Raw genomic sequence first — 15,176 nt, forward strand, 5'->3', positions numbered from 1 at the left:
TAATTGGTATATCCATCTAATTCCAGCCATATGATAATTCTTCTCCTCATAGCATGTCTCTGATAATATCTGGAAACTCTTTTTGTATCACAGGATGTAGTTTATATGGATCAGAAGGTTTGAAACTCGTTTAAAAATGAGAAGTTCTCTCTTCTCCCTCCTCATTCACCTTGGGCTTCCTTTTTGGCTTAAATTTCTTTTTTATCCTGACTTAAAGAGCAACATTTGTTATTGAGTGGATTTAAAATATTCAAAACTCACCAAGAAGAACATGAATTGTAATGCCACTACCAAGATATCATCATTATTAATGTTTCTCTGTGTAACTGTCCAGTCTTCTTTCTGAGCAAATATATTTAATAACAAATGACCAACATTTTCTGCTGTCAGGACACTTTCCCATAATCTACTTTTTACTGGATGAACAAATTTCATCATCGGTATTCATTATAATTTATGCAATACTTCCCTTTGGACACTTATAGTGGTTATCTCCAAGTGTTCAATATTGTAAAGAATAGAATACTAAGTATTCTTTTACATTACACTTTGTGAGTGATTCTGGTTTGTTTCCTTAAGATAAAGCCTTAAAATGAAGTTACCGTGTTAAATAGTTTGCACACGTTAAGGTTTTTTTTTATATACAATGCCAATTGCTCTCCAGAATGCACGACCAATTTAAATGCCAAGATTATATGAGGGTGCTTATTCCCAGCATCTTTACCCATGCAAGATATCATTTTAAATTTCCTGACATTTTGTTAGGCACGAAGACTTTTGGTTTTATTTTAATTTGCATTTATTTAATTACTAGTAAGACTGGACCTTTTTCATTTTAATCGAATCCCTTTTTCTCTTTTTGCCTTTTCATGTTTTTACCCATTCTTCTTTTGAGATGTTGTCTTTTTCTTAGAAGCCTTTAAGCGCTCTTTATATATTAAGGACACTATTACATATATATTTTTATGATCTAGAATATCTCATTTAGCTTTTTATTTTGTTTGTATTACTGATTCACTGATTGGCTTAGCCTGGCCCTCATGCCCTACCTCCTGAGATAAAGGAGGAGTCTGCTTTCCCAGAGCTACACGACTAGCTGGGAAAGGAGATGCATAGAAGAAGACAACTAAGGTAAGGACTATGTCTTCAAATATCAAGATAATTGTTTTTAATAGAAAATGACAAATACTCAGCCATTTGAAAACTCATTTATTTTACCACTATTAACATGGCAGAAACTAGAGTTAAAATCATGAAAAGACACAGTCCCTCCTTAGGTACTAATCTCTTTATATTCAAGCTACATAGGGGCCATCTGGGTGTACCAGTTTCTAAAGGTCTAATCAAATGTGGTTGGAACATTTTTCTCATGGCCTACTGATCTTAAGTTCTCTAAATTCCTTTTTTCTTTTTAACCCTCCCCTGAGAACATGTTTTCATTGATTTTAGAGAGGAAGGGAGACAGAGAAACATTGATGTGAGAGAGAAACATCCATCAGGTTGCCTCCCGTATGTGCCCTGATCAGGGATCAAACCGGCAACCTTTTGGTGTGTGGAACAACACTCCAACCAACTGAGCCACCCGGCCAGGACTAAATTCCTTCTTTAACATACGTTTCAGAGACCCAGTAGGCTTAGACCGCACTTCTACTCTCCCCTGAATTTATTCTGGTAAAGTCTCTATCTTTTGGCTACTTTGTTCTCTGGTTACTTATTTGGACTTTTTTTTTTTTTAAACTCAGGATCTTACTTACCACTATGCCACTTGGTAATGTTTTTTCCTGGTTTGTGACCCCAGACCCATATCTTGATTTAAACATATTCTCAGAGGAGCCCTCCCTAGGTCAACTGGAGCTAACCAAGGTGGACCCTGGAGCCCTGGGACTTTAAGTCAATCACCGCAGTGATTCAGAAGAGGCAAGGCCCAGTCATATCCACATACCACATGTTAGTCAAGTTCAAAATGTTCTGCCTCGCCCACGCCATTATCCACTGACCCCCTCTTCAATATTGTTCCTGAGTATCTTCGTAGCAGTTATTTTATCCTTCCCTGCATCTTGACCATGCCTGGTTTTTTCAACACACATCCCCTCTCTCTATCTGCTATTCATGGAACATTTGTGCCCCTGCCCCACCTCTTCATATGTTGAACTCTAATCCCAATACGATGATATTTGGAGGTGGGGCTTTGGGGAGTTAATTAGGTGGAGCCCCCATGAGTGGGATTAGTATCCTTATAAGAAGACACACCAGAGACACGATCTCTGTCTTCATGTATGGAGGCAGCAAGAAGGTCCTTTTCTGCAAACCAGGAAGTGGGCTCCCAGCAGACACTGAATCTGCTGGCACCGTGGAGGTGAACTCCCCAGCCTCTGGAACTATGAGAAGTAAACATTTTGGTTTAAGTCACCCAGCCTATGGTATTTGTTATGGCAGCTCAAACTGACTAAGACACTTTCCCCATGCCTTCTGTGACAGTGACTTGGCTTCTGTAAGTCAGCCATGGTCTCTTTGTTACCCTTTCTTAGAGGTTTTGACCACAGTATTCCTTTCCTGTTTCAGTCCTATCTCTAGCATCTGCAACTCTTCCATTCTTCAGTAGTGCTCATCCACCCTTTTCTGCTCCCTCCACGGGCATCACACTTCTGACGGTGGTCTCCAATTTCCTTTCTGACTCTTTCTTACCTTTGGTGGCCCCTGGCAGCACTGACACTTTTAGGACACAAAGCGGGATTATAACTAGAAGAGCCGAGTGAAAAGAATTCCATATACCCTCTATTCTAAAGATGCTATATAATAAAAGGGTAATATGCAAATTGTCCCCTCGATCAGGTTCCACCAGAGTTCAACCAGGGGGCAGGGCCAGCCCGCCAACCGCTTGGGTACCCTCCCCACAGCCCGCCCAGGCAGGAGGATCCCACCTGTGCACGAATTTGTGCACTGGGCCTCTAGTTATTATATAATGCACCACCATATAATTACTATTTTTAGAGCCCTCCTCCCCACAAATACTACCACATAACTATCAAGCATATCTATTAAAGATATTCTCTGGCCCAGGTCAGTTTGGCTCAGTGGATAGAGCGTCGGCCTGTGGACTGAAGGATCTCTGGTTCAATTCCAGTCAAGAGCACATGCCCAGGTTGTGGGCTCAATCTCCAATAGAGGGAGTGCAGGGGACAGTTGATCAATGATTCTCTCTCATCATTGATGTTTCTATTTCTCCTTCCCTCTCCCTTCCTCTCTGAAATCAATAAAGCTATATTTTAAAAAAAGATATTGTTTTATTTTAAAACTATGAAAAATATGAGGGAAAAAGCTTGATCCTTAGAATCTAGAAAATGCTATAATGGAATGGTTCTGGTTTCCAGTTAATGATTAACATTCAATAGCACTACCCCGTCTTCATAATATTCTTACTATACCCGTAAGCAAAAAAACCCCCACAAAAACCCATGAATTGTCTTCATCACTTTCAATAGATCCTACTGTCTCTTGATGTTAGCCCTCTGGCATTCTTTTCACAGATTTGAGCCCTTCTTTTGAGGTTTGTTTTATACCCTAACTGCTACCTTTTGTACATATCCTTTAAAAATTCAAGCTTGGCCCTGGTCATGTGACTCTATTAGGGCATTGTCCATACACCAAAAAGGTGGCATGTTCAATTCCCAGTCAGGGCACATACCTAGGTTGCCGGATCAATCCCCAGTTGGGGCACTTATGGAGGCAACTGATACATGTTTCTCTCCCACATTGATGATTCTCTCTCTCTCTCTCTCACTCTCTCTCTCTCTCTCTTTCTCAAATAATTGTAAACATATCCTCGGGTGAGGATAAAGTAAATAAATAAAAATACGAACTTATCAGAACACTTCTTGAGCAGCCACATTGTCTTTACCAGATGCTCCCTATTCCTCATGGAAATTATTGGCTTTATAAGAATTTAAGTTTTAAGTCATTTTACTCCTTTTGAGAGCACTTTCCTAGTTTCTGGCCAGACAGAGCTTCATGTCCATATTTTATCTTAACTTATTCAAGTCTTCCTTGGGTCATATTGGAAAATACAGAACTGCCTCTCTGGCTATAACCATTTCAAGGATGCCGAGGTCATGTAATTTGTTTGTCACTTGTACCTCACCAACACATTCTTCTTAGCTGGCTAGAATTAAGCACAGAAGAGTTGTACCTATTCAAAGAGTAATTTGTTTATTTTTATTTATTTTTAATATATTTTTATTGCTTTTTAGAGTGGGTTCCTAGGAAGGGAGAGGGAGAAAGAGAAAAACATTAATGTGAGAGTGAAACATCAATCAGCCGCCTCCTGCACATCCCCTACCAGGAATTGAGCCCGCAACCCAAGCATGCATCTCGACCAGGAACCCAACTGCCAACCCTGTGGTATACAGGGCAAGGCCCAACCAACAGAGACCCATCACCCAGAGCTAAGCAATTAGTTTAAATTGAAGTCATGCTAACTTTATTTGATGCTCATTTTCCACAGAATGAGTTTGTCTGGAGATGTTAAAGTTCTCCATTACCTCTAAATTGTGGCCCTGTGCCAATAATTTTGTCATTTGAATTGGGAAAGCATTCCTGACGTTGCCATAACAGGATCACAAGTTTTGCTAGGACTAGTTGACAACACTTGGCCAGTGGTTGAGAGCATGAGCCAGGACTGGTGTGGGGAGTACTCCCAGGGCAGGGGTCGTGAATACAGAAGCTGGCTTGGATTAAGGCAGCCGAGCTGTGCAAGACTTGATATCTCACACCAAGATCAAGTTCAGGAAGTCTTTAATATTGACTAATCCAGTATGAAGGGTAACCTCCTGTGTACCATAGTTTAAGGGGATCACAACCGGGGTGTGGGCAGTAGCACACAACCCTCTGGGGAAGAGGACTGGTTAGAGGTAAGCTAAATAAGATGCCAGAGTCATGGTGAAGTAGGCCAGGGTTCAGGACAGGGTCCTAAATCTACCAGGAGGGACTGTCATACAAGGCAGAATGACCAGAGACTGAAGTGTGGAGGTCAAGGTGGAAACCCAGAATTGGATAAGCATAGTAGCGGGAGGCATAGTAGCAGGGAGCTACAGGTGTCTGAGGCGCACAGCTACCTGACTGGAAGGAAGCAAGATGCCGGGGTTTGTACTGATGACACACTTTTTCCCCATTAGCATTGGCAGTTAAGCATTGGGGAGGTTGGAGAGCCAGACCTACAAGGGTAGCTCCTTAGACAATCCAGCTGCTGGTTACTAGGGAAGCAAAGGCAAGACAACTGTCTGGCTGCCTGATGTATGTTCCTGTGACCATGTCACTTCTGCTTTTACTTTCACCCCAACCTTCTCTGCCAGGCATCAGTCCTCAGGTTCGTGTTCATAAGTTCTTGACTCACAAGGTCACTCTGCTTTGCCTTTGATCGTGGACGCTTCTTTTGAACAAATTACATACCTCCGTGTTGGTTAATACAACAGCTCCCGTTTACTGATGACTTACCATGTACTGGGCACCACGCTAGCTGGTAGGCACGGTCTCATTTAATCCCTACAATCTCATTGAGAAATGGGTTTTTTATCCCCATTCTAAAAATTGGAAACTGAAGCTTATGTGGTCACACATCTGGGACAAACAAGAACTCAGATTTAAACGTAGTTTTGTCTAACAGCCTATCTGTTGCTTAAGTGACTACATTTATATTGTGCTACATCCAAACAATTCTCACTGACACCTATCAGCCTCTAGATTTCTATCTATCTATCTATCTATCTATCTATCTATCTATCTATCTATCTTTTATCTATCAATCTACCTATCATCATCTATCCTCTTTTGGCTCTAACTCTGTAACACTCAGTACTGAACTATTAAAGAGGTAGCATTAATGAGTACTTATTGAAGGAATTTAATGCAGTTTTAAAATGTTATTAAAACTCCTAAGTCCTCTCTTGGTGTGGGTATTTATAAAGTCAAGTAGTAAGAATTCTTCAGTTTGCTCTGTAAAAATTCTACATTCCTGCACATTCATTCATCACAAGGAGAGAAGAGGCAAAGTGTTATATAATTCTGAACTGAGGAGATATACTTTATTTCCAGATAAGTCAGATGTGGGAAAATGTGTTTATATGTTCAAATAAACTTGAGAAGTTACAATAAAGAAGTTTATAGGGGTGAGCAGTTGTTCGTATGGAAAAAGACATGCAGGTTATGATTATTACAATGACTTTATTAACGCTGTGTTTTGCATACTCACAACTGTAAACCCGCTTTTGCCAATCCCTGTATATGAACAGGTTATTTTCTTCACAAGTTATGCTTCTGAACATCTTTCTCATGACATGATCTTTATGTTTGCTCAATCACTACTGTCCACTGGCCAAATCCAACCCACCCCTATTTCTGTATGGCTTAAGAGCTAAGAATGATTTTCAAATTTTTAAGTAGCTAAAAAAGATCAAAAGAAGACTAATATTTCAGACATGTGAGAGATACATGCAATGCAAGTCTCGGTGCCCATAAATAAAGTTTTAATTGGAACACAGCCATGCTCATTCATTTACTTGTTGTCTGTGTCTGCTTTCACACTACAGTGGCAGAGTTGAGTAGCTGGGCCACAAAGCCTAAAAAATTTCCCATCTGGCCCTTTCCAGAAAACTTCTGCTAACCCTTGCTCTAACTACATAATACAGGATGTCATAACATTTTCAATATTGTTTAAATGACATCTATTATTTTAGTTTCAAATTCAAGGACACTGCACCAAATGGTCATGACATTTCTGTGGCTGTGCAGGTTTCCATGTTCTCAGGACAGAATAGAAACCTTCCCTCCTTTGGAATCCTGTCCATTCTCTCCTAATAGCTCCTTTCTGCAGACACAGTAACAGATTGAGAAGCTGGAGGTTTCTCTAAGAAGCGATACCTCTCTTCCTGCCAAGCGTCATCCTTTCCTTTGATGGGAAGCTAGGGCCGGGCATCCTGGTGAGGGGTTACAGTTATTACAGAACTGTAGTGGCACCAGAATGGATCCTCCAGGCTCCATCAACTGATTCAAGGTGGTAGGATAGAGTCAGATAGATGAGAAAAGCCAATTGCCCTTTTTGTCATCACTCAGAACCTAAATAAAAGCAAAAATGACTCAGAATGACCAGGTGAAAGCGACTCATCAAGATGTTTCGGGGAGCATTTAAGATCGCAACGATATGGCACTGTGAGAGCTCAATCAATGTGTCGGCACAGAGTAAAATTGGGGAGCAGAACCTCCCTGCTTTTCTAAGATCAGGTTTGGTTTGCAGCAAAGCTCAAGGGAATATGTCTTATTTATTTTTTGAGGCCCAAGGGTACATTCTGCTATCTTTCAGTATCTCTGCCTGCCTGTCTCTCGGTGTCATTGTCTCTCTTTTCAATTTAATGAAATTTTAGTGATTACTTATTATGTGTGAGACACGGGGCAAGCCCCGAGGATACAAAAATAAATAAAATAATCCCAACTCTCGGGGAGCTTAGGGTTTATGAGAGAAACAAGTGATAATGACCTTCTTGGACATTTTGGCAACATTTAACATGATCCTCTTTAACGTAGTCTTCTCTTGGTTTCATTGGCCCGTAATTTCTTGGTTTTATTTTTCTGGTTTCTGATTCTCAGTCTCCATTGCCAGCTCTTTCCTTTTATCCAATCCCTAAATGAGCAGAGCTTAGTCCAGAGCCTTCTACTCTTTTGATTCTATCTTCCCTCTTTAAGCAATCTTCTCCCAAATTTATACACCCAGTTCCAGCAGCTCTTCTGGCTTAAGGCCTGTATCTTAGGTCTGCAGTAGACATCACCACTTTCTGTTTGCCAGGCTGGGAAGAGGGTGAACATTGTCAATAGGAGTGAAAGTTGGTACAACCTCTGTGGAAGGCAATCCGGCAGTATGTATCACATTTTTAAACGCACAACGCCTTTGACCTAGCAATTCTACTTTTATATATTTATCCAATAGGCACATTCACACATGTACTGAAGGATGACTCTTTCAGGCTCTTCACTGACAGATCTTAGAAGCGTCATCCTGGGAATTCTGTTGTTGTCTCAGGATTCTCCATCTTGGTGATTGACACCTGTACTCATGCCTCTGATCTTGGAGGAATTCTCAAGTCAACCATGACACGACCTCCCTCTCCATTTAAATGGACAAGTTTTTAAAAATAACTCTTAACACTGATCAGTTCTCTTCCTGTACATGCCACCACCCTAGTCCGGGAAACCAGCATCTCTGACTTGAGTTGCTGAAATACCTTCTCAACTGGTCTCCCCACATCTGCTCTTGCCGTGCTCTATTTTCCCTTCTCACAGATGTTTCTCAGGCCAAGAAAAAAAAGGTAATAGTCTTTAAAAAGAAATAAAATACTAGCAAAATACATGTTGTTCATCTTTTTTTTTTTAATGTAGCAATGTATCGTGAGGATCTTTTCAGATCAGTACACTAAACCACTTCACAATTTTTAAACAGCTGCCTACCTTTCACTTATATAACTGTACCCTAATTTATTTAACCACATCTCTACTGATAGACATGTAGGTTGTTTTCCGTCTTTAGCATACATAGTCAGTGAAGACCCTAGAAGAGTCATCCTTCAATAGATGTGTGAATGTATCTATTGGGTAAATATATAAAAGTGGAATTGCTAGGTCAAAGGCTTGTACATTTAAAATTTTGATAAATACTGCCAGGTTGCCCTCCATAGAGGTTTCACTCCTACTGACAATGTTCACCCTCTTCCCAGCCTGGCAAACAAAGTATGCTATTAAACTTTTTTTGTTGTTGTTAATTCTCACTTGAGGATATTTTTTTTCTATTGCTTTTTAGAGAGAGTAGAAAGAAAGGAGGGAGGGAGAGAAACATCGATGTGAGAGAGAAACATCAACTGGTTGCCTCCTGCACGTGCCCAGAGCCTCTAATAGGGTCAAGAAGCAAACCTACAACTCAGGTATGTGTCCTTCACTAGGATTCGAACCCACGACTCTTCAAGTGTGCAGGCTGATGGTCTAACCACCGAGCATACGGGCCAGGGAGCTACTAAACTTTTTATTTGTGCCAACTTGATATGTAAACTACACATCTCATTGCATTGTAATTTGTGTATCTGTTGTTATGAGAAAGGGTGAGCTTTTTTACATATTTAACAGATCCATTTGTATTTCTTTAACTACAATCTGTCAAACTCTTTGCCCAATCTCCCAAGGTTTTCGCTGCTTTTCTTATTAATTTGTAGGAGTATTTTGGTTTCGTCTTAAGTAATCTAATATCTACGTTCTTTCAGGTATCCTGATATTTTTTTTTAAGTCACAACCTAGCCATTTTTCCCTAATAAAAAAAAAGATCATCAAATGTTAACTCCATTACAGGGGAGCTCACATGAAGTGTTCACGTGCAAAAGTTATAAATTGCTTTGCAGAAGTCCTGATTTCCTGATAATAGCTTGACAAGATTGCCTAAAACCTATCGCTATACTATTTAATTTTTCTAGTAGCCCTGTGATGCACATATTATTATTAATCACAATGTGAACCTCAGAGAATACGAATGCCCAATGTCACACAGCTAGTAACTCTCCCACTCCTGGAATCTTAAAAGCCTAGTAATCCATCACCACTGGCCATCCCTCAACCACACCAGGCTCTGATCTTTCATGCCTCTCATTTCTAATAATCAATGTCTCTTCTTTTTTTCTTCTATAAACATCCAATGAACATTTTTAAGTGCCTAATATGTGCCAGAAATCCTCTTAGGGTTCAAACAATAAAAACAAATAGTAATAAAGTTTTACTACTCTGAAAAAAATACATGGGATGGTTGGGAAGGTAGACAGAGAAGGATACGTTAGTAAGGGTGGCCAGGACAGGCCTCTTTGAGGAGGTGACATTTAAACAGAGATTAGAATGATCAAAAGACTATTCCAGGAAAAAGGAAATATCTGGGGTGAGTCCTTTAAAACAAGAGCAAATCCAATGTGATTGAGGAGTATCCAAAAGGCCAGTGTGATTGGAGTGGGGGGACAGACTGAAGAGGTAGTCTGCGATGCCACATAGGACCAGCAAAGGAGTCTGGACTTCATTCCAAGTGCAATCAGAAGACATGGAGGGATTGTAAAAAGAGAAGAAATAAGATCTGATTTATGTTTTATGCTTTATGTCACTCTGGCTGTGCTGGGGAGTGTAGGAGCAAGAGTGGAAGCAAGAAGACCCATTAAAACGCTATTACAGAAGCCCAGAAGATGGTTCTTATATTGGGGTGGTAGCAGTAGAGATAGAAATAGATAGATTGTGAAAGTGTTTTGGAGGGAGGGTTGAGCTGAATTCCTCATGGATTGGATGTGAGGACTGAGGAAAAGAGAAGAATCCTGTACATGTGTTTTTCAACTTGAGCAATTGGTGGATGGTGATGCCATTTAATTTGAAGGAGAGGGCTTCACAGAATAAAAAGTTTGGTATTGCTGTATTATTTCCGTTGTTTCCTATTCAGCCTTAACAGACCATGCTTTCATTCTCTTCCCAATACCTTTATTTCCCCCTTCTACTTGCCCTTTAGTCCTTCTTATCCAGAAGAACTTCCTCTATCTACCTCCTCTCCTCCTCAATCCACTGCAATCTGGTTACTACCCCAATAAATTCCTTCTTGCCAAACACAACAATGACCTCCTTGTTACCAAGTCCGAGGACTTTCCGTCCTCATTTTTCTTGACCTTTCTCTAGCATTTAATACCGTTGCCAATTCCTCCCTTGGCTTCTCTGAAACTACTTGTTCCTGGTCCTGCTACCTCTCTGGATGTCCTTCCTTTGTATGCTTGTTTTCCCACCTTTTAAATGTTGTAATTTCCATAAGTTTCCAGAGTAGTTCCTCTCCTCTTTTCATGCTATACCTTTTCTGTTGGGTATGTCATCTACTTTCATAAACCATTACATTATCACATTCTGATGATGCCAGCATAGATCTCTCTCCTGAGTTCTAGACTTTCCTGTTCAATTACATAATACAAGGCTTCACTTTGATAGCCCACGGACACTTCAAACTCAACATGTTTCAAATTAAACTCATTACCTTCCCTCCTAAACCTATGTTTCCTCCTGAAGTCTCCATCTCGGCAAACGGTACCACTATCCTGCCATTTACCTAAGTCATAAATCTACTTCTATTGCTAATCCTGCAGATAAAATCAATAATAAAATTCAGTTGGTTCTATTATCCTAAATATGTCTTGAATCCTTCTGCTCTCTCCATTTCCATTCTTGCTGCCTTAGTTTAGATGTCCATCATTTGCTGCCTATAATGCTAATGTCCTAACTAGTCCGTTTGTTTTACAGTGTTACTCACACTAATAAATTCTTCAAACTGTAATGATCTTTCTAAAATGGACATACTCCTTAAAATTTATCAGTGGTTCTCCATCAGCTTTAGGATAAATTGAAACTTCTCAGGAAGACATACAAGACCTTACTGATCTTTCTAGGCGTATCCTTCAGAACTCCTGCCGTGCATCCACACAATGTATTAACTGAGCATCTACTGCTTTCCTGGGCACTGTCCTTCCCTCCCAACTCTCTGGGTAACCTTTTCACCTCCAGGACTTCATACATTGTACGTTTTTGTTTTTTTTTTAACTTGGAATACATCTCTCTTTAACTTGCCCACTTGTCTGTATTATTTCTACTTATCTTTCAGAACTCCTCTTCATCTTCTATGGTTAGGGACCTTGACTATGGCCAGCCATGGTTGGTTACCCCTCTGAGCTCTCTTGTTGATATCATCTCACTGTTGTGTGATCAACTGTGTACTTATCTGTCTCCTCATTATACTATAAGTTCCTTTGAAGCAGACTATCTTACTTGTCTTTGTATTCCCAGTGTCTAGCATAGTACCTGACACAGAGCAGGCACTCAATAATGAATAAATCAAGTGGCAGAGTGGGGTTTCAAAGTTGGGTTTTTTCTCTCTGGCACAAGTCTCACATTTCTTCATGCTGCTTCTTAATATCTTGAATCTGAAAATTTCAAAAATCTGTGCTAGGTATATTTTTGCCTATCAGTATTTAAAATAACAGGTAAATAGGTATTAGCTCCATGAGGATTCAGTTGATTATTTCTTGTGTAGCTTTTTTTCATCATTCCACTGTTTTGCTCATCCAAGGATTTTGGGTTAACTAAATCTAACGTGACTTAAAGCCCATCCCATACAATTTTATAGCCTTTCTGTTGCTGCTACAACATCACTACACAAGCAGAGTAAGTACATTGAGAGTAAGATCAATTTCATTTGATTGTCTGAAAACTGACAATGATGTATCAACAGCAACTCATTCCCCATTACAATGTCCTCCAAGGTCACTATGGATAGGTATTACAGTTTCAGTGTCAAAATGTAACATGGCAAAATCCAGCTAAAATCGAAATTCAATATAATCACAGAATTTTGTAATTGGAAGGAAGCTTAGACATCTTTGAGTCCAGCACTGTTGTTAAACTTCCATGAGGACATTGACAGGAGAAGAAAGGCTTGGACTGGCTCGCCCAAGGTCATTTGGTCTATAGCAAGGGAGCAAATTTCCCAACTTTCAGTCAGCTGACCTTTCCTTAATGCCAAATACATCTTATATTTTCCATCTAAACAAATTATCTACATCAGGACCTACCAAACTGTTTACATAGTGCTTATCTTTATGATATTGCTTTTGTGATATCCTTGTTATAAAGAGGAAGGAACTGGGGGAAAAAGCAAGGGACACAGGGGATTGGTAAGAGACAAATAGTCCTCAGAGTGATGGGCTCCTATTTGTAGTGTAGCCGTGTGATCACACGGTGTTCTCTGAGCCCCAGTGCTAACCCTGTGCTCCCGGGGCCTGGATTCCACTCAATTCTGTGCCTTATTTGGCTTAAATGAGTTCCCCAGCTTCAATGTGTATTTTTTTGGGCTTCATTTTTAGAAATATCATCCCAAATCTACTCTCTACTTGAGTTTGTTTTACTTCTAATGCTGAGGAATGAAGATTCTGGGTAAAAGAAAATAAAGATAACGGGTTTTCCTAGGACCTAGGCTTTCCATTTCAAGAATGGGTTCCTCAAATGGCAAACGGGGCAGTCTACTTTATTCCTCAAATGATGACATGTTCCACGCAAATTAGTATTTAATTGGACTAATTTGTTTTCACAGAAAGAACGAATTTCTTTCCAAGAGGATCAGTTTGATAATGTTTTACCAGCTAGTGCTGGGAGACCAAATATAGACCAGTTCTGAGAAACAGGAAGTGAACCTGACTGGTCTAGTCTGCTGTCCCTGGCAGTGACGCAAATACAGAAATCAAATTAGGAAAACAAGATACTGGGTGTGAGGCCATCGACGATCATGCAGGATGCTACAACACAGGCAGGAACGCTTCTAACCAAACGCCATTCATTATAATAACACCCTGAGAAATGTGACTTGCACAGAACACGCTGGTGATTGGAAAGCAGGAGCCCGAGTTCCCTAGCAACAGCATGTGCTTCGGAGACAGTCATTAGCCTTTCCGTGAATCCCACCAACCCCTTACTTTTCTAAACATATGACTGGCATTAAAAAAAAAAAAGATGTTTCAGAAAACACTTTAAAATCTCCAGGAGTGAATGGAAAGGAATAATAATAATAATAATAATAATAATAGAAGGTTTTCCTGAGAACTGCACTCAGGTAAAAGCAATAATGTCCATATGTGCCCAGCCTGTCCCTACACCCACTGCTCTCAGTTCTGTGTTTCTGAAGCCCCTCTGGTAAAGGGCAGTGGAGGTGCAATAGTTCAGAGGTGAAGGCCGTCCCCTCATCATGGTCAGACAGCGTGTGAGTGAGTAGTGGGGTCGGCAGCTTGTGTGGGGCGGAGGCCGATGGGGATGGAGGCGAGGGAACAGAAGCGCACAGTCTTGTTCTCCTTTCCGCAGGACAAATGACTCTGGTTGCCGGAGGGTGGTGCGGGGAACGAAGCTCTTCTTCCTATCGATTGTTTAATTGCTCCAGTGGCTGTTTGTCTGAGGCCACTGGCCAAGAGCATTATTATTTTCGTGGCTAAAGTGAGGTTGGGCAGGTTTCCATACCGTTCCCTACTTTTAAACAGGTCAGCTCCTCGCGCTCAGCCAGGCTGTAGGAATAGGGTGCATGTTGACTTTGACTACTCAGCTCTCCCCTGAAGAACCAGTGCTGGTGGGATGATGGGTCTCAAACCCTGAAGGATCGCCTCTAGCTCTGTCCTGGGTGGGGGACGCACAACTCCTCTGGAGCCTGAGTCAACTGCGGGCCGTTATTCGAATGGTAATTATGGTTGCGTTTTCCTGGTCACCCTTACTCTGGCCTAGGTCCCTCTCAGCTGGCCACTGGGCTCCTTCGGTTTGGCCCGGGTCACTCCTAGTTCTCCCCACCTCCCCGCCTAACCCCCATGCGCGCTCCCTTCCCAAGGCGACCACCTGCGCCGCCCCACTTACCATCTGCCCGCGGGGAGGGCCCCCCGAGGTAGCGGAGCCCTCCCTGCTCCAGGGAGGCTCGGGGGAGCTCGGTGTTAGCCTCCAGCCCTTCGCTACCGGAGAGATCAGGTTCCTCCCCTCCTCCCCCTCCAGCGCCGGCCGCCCTCTTCTTGCATGACACAGCAGAACCGCAGCTGCTGCAGCGAGTCCCAACCATCCGCCCAGGAAGCGCCGCAACCCGGGCTCCGGAGGGGCGGAGGGGGGCGAGGCGGGGAGCCACCGCCGAGGGGGTTCTTGCCCCCACTTTGCGCCACGCACTCTTTTCCCAGCCCAGGGGCACGGACCACAAATTTGGCTAAAGCCGACCAGGCCGAGCTGTTGAGGAATGCAGGGGTTTGGCGGCAGAAAGGATGGGACCAGAGAGGCGGGGGTGTGAAGGAGACCCCAGGAGGGGCAGGGCTTTGCAGGCAAAGAAGGGGAAGAAGAGGCCAAGAAGTCAAAGGCCAGGCTCTGAAGGAGAATAAAGGAGGTCAAAGAGAGGTAAGGAGGTAGAGTTGCTGAGAAAGGAGACAGAGCTGAAGGGGGCGGGGGGGCGGTTAGGGGACTTCCTTCCTTTTTTCCTTCCTCCCTTTGGGTTCCATGTGTTCATGGCTAATATATAAAATTGCAATTTATTTTTGTATCATAATTTCTTAACCTGTGACCTGCTAAATTAACTTACT

At 41.8% G+C, this 15,176-nt stretch overlaps 1 protein-coding gene and 1 long non-coding RNA gene across 5 annotated transcripts in view; one reads left to right on the forward strand and one right to left on the reverse strand.

The window, feature by feature from the left end:
• The window catches only part of MKLN1 (muskelin 1), a 346,320-nt gene extending 331,749 nt beyond the window's left edge, over positions 1 to 14,571 (reverse strand). For all 3 annotated transcript variants that reach the window (XM_006752700.2, XM_006752701.2, XM_015567031.1), the window contains exon 1: positions 14,476 to 14,571. The gene's annotated coding sequence lies outside the window, so the exon portion shown is untranslated. The remainder of the gene's footprint in view (positions 1 to 14,475) is intronic.
• Positions 14,572 to 14,752: 181 nt separating this feature from the next.
• Positions 14,753 to 15,176, forward strand: part of LOC102757841 — a 189,949-nt gene continuing 189,525 nt past the window's right edge. Inside the window, exon 1 of one of the 2 annotated variants that reach the window (XR_001514741.1) lies at positions 14,753 to 14,994. This is a non-coding gene — a long non-coding RNA (uncharacterized LOC102757841). The remainder of the gene's footprint in view (positions 14,995 to 15,176) is intronic. The other variant, XR_001514736.1, reaches the window with a different exon arrangement.

This window comes from Myotis davidii, unplaced genomic scaffold, assembly GCF_000327345.1.
Source record: "Myotis davidii unplaced genomic scaffold, ASM32734v1 scaffold1290, whole genome shotgun sequence".
Taxonomy (NCBI): Eukaryota; Metazoa; Chordata; class Mammalia; order Chiroptera; family Vespertilionidae; genus Myotis; species Myotis davidii.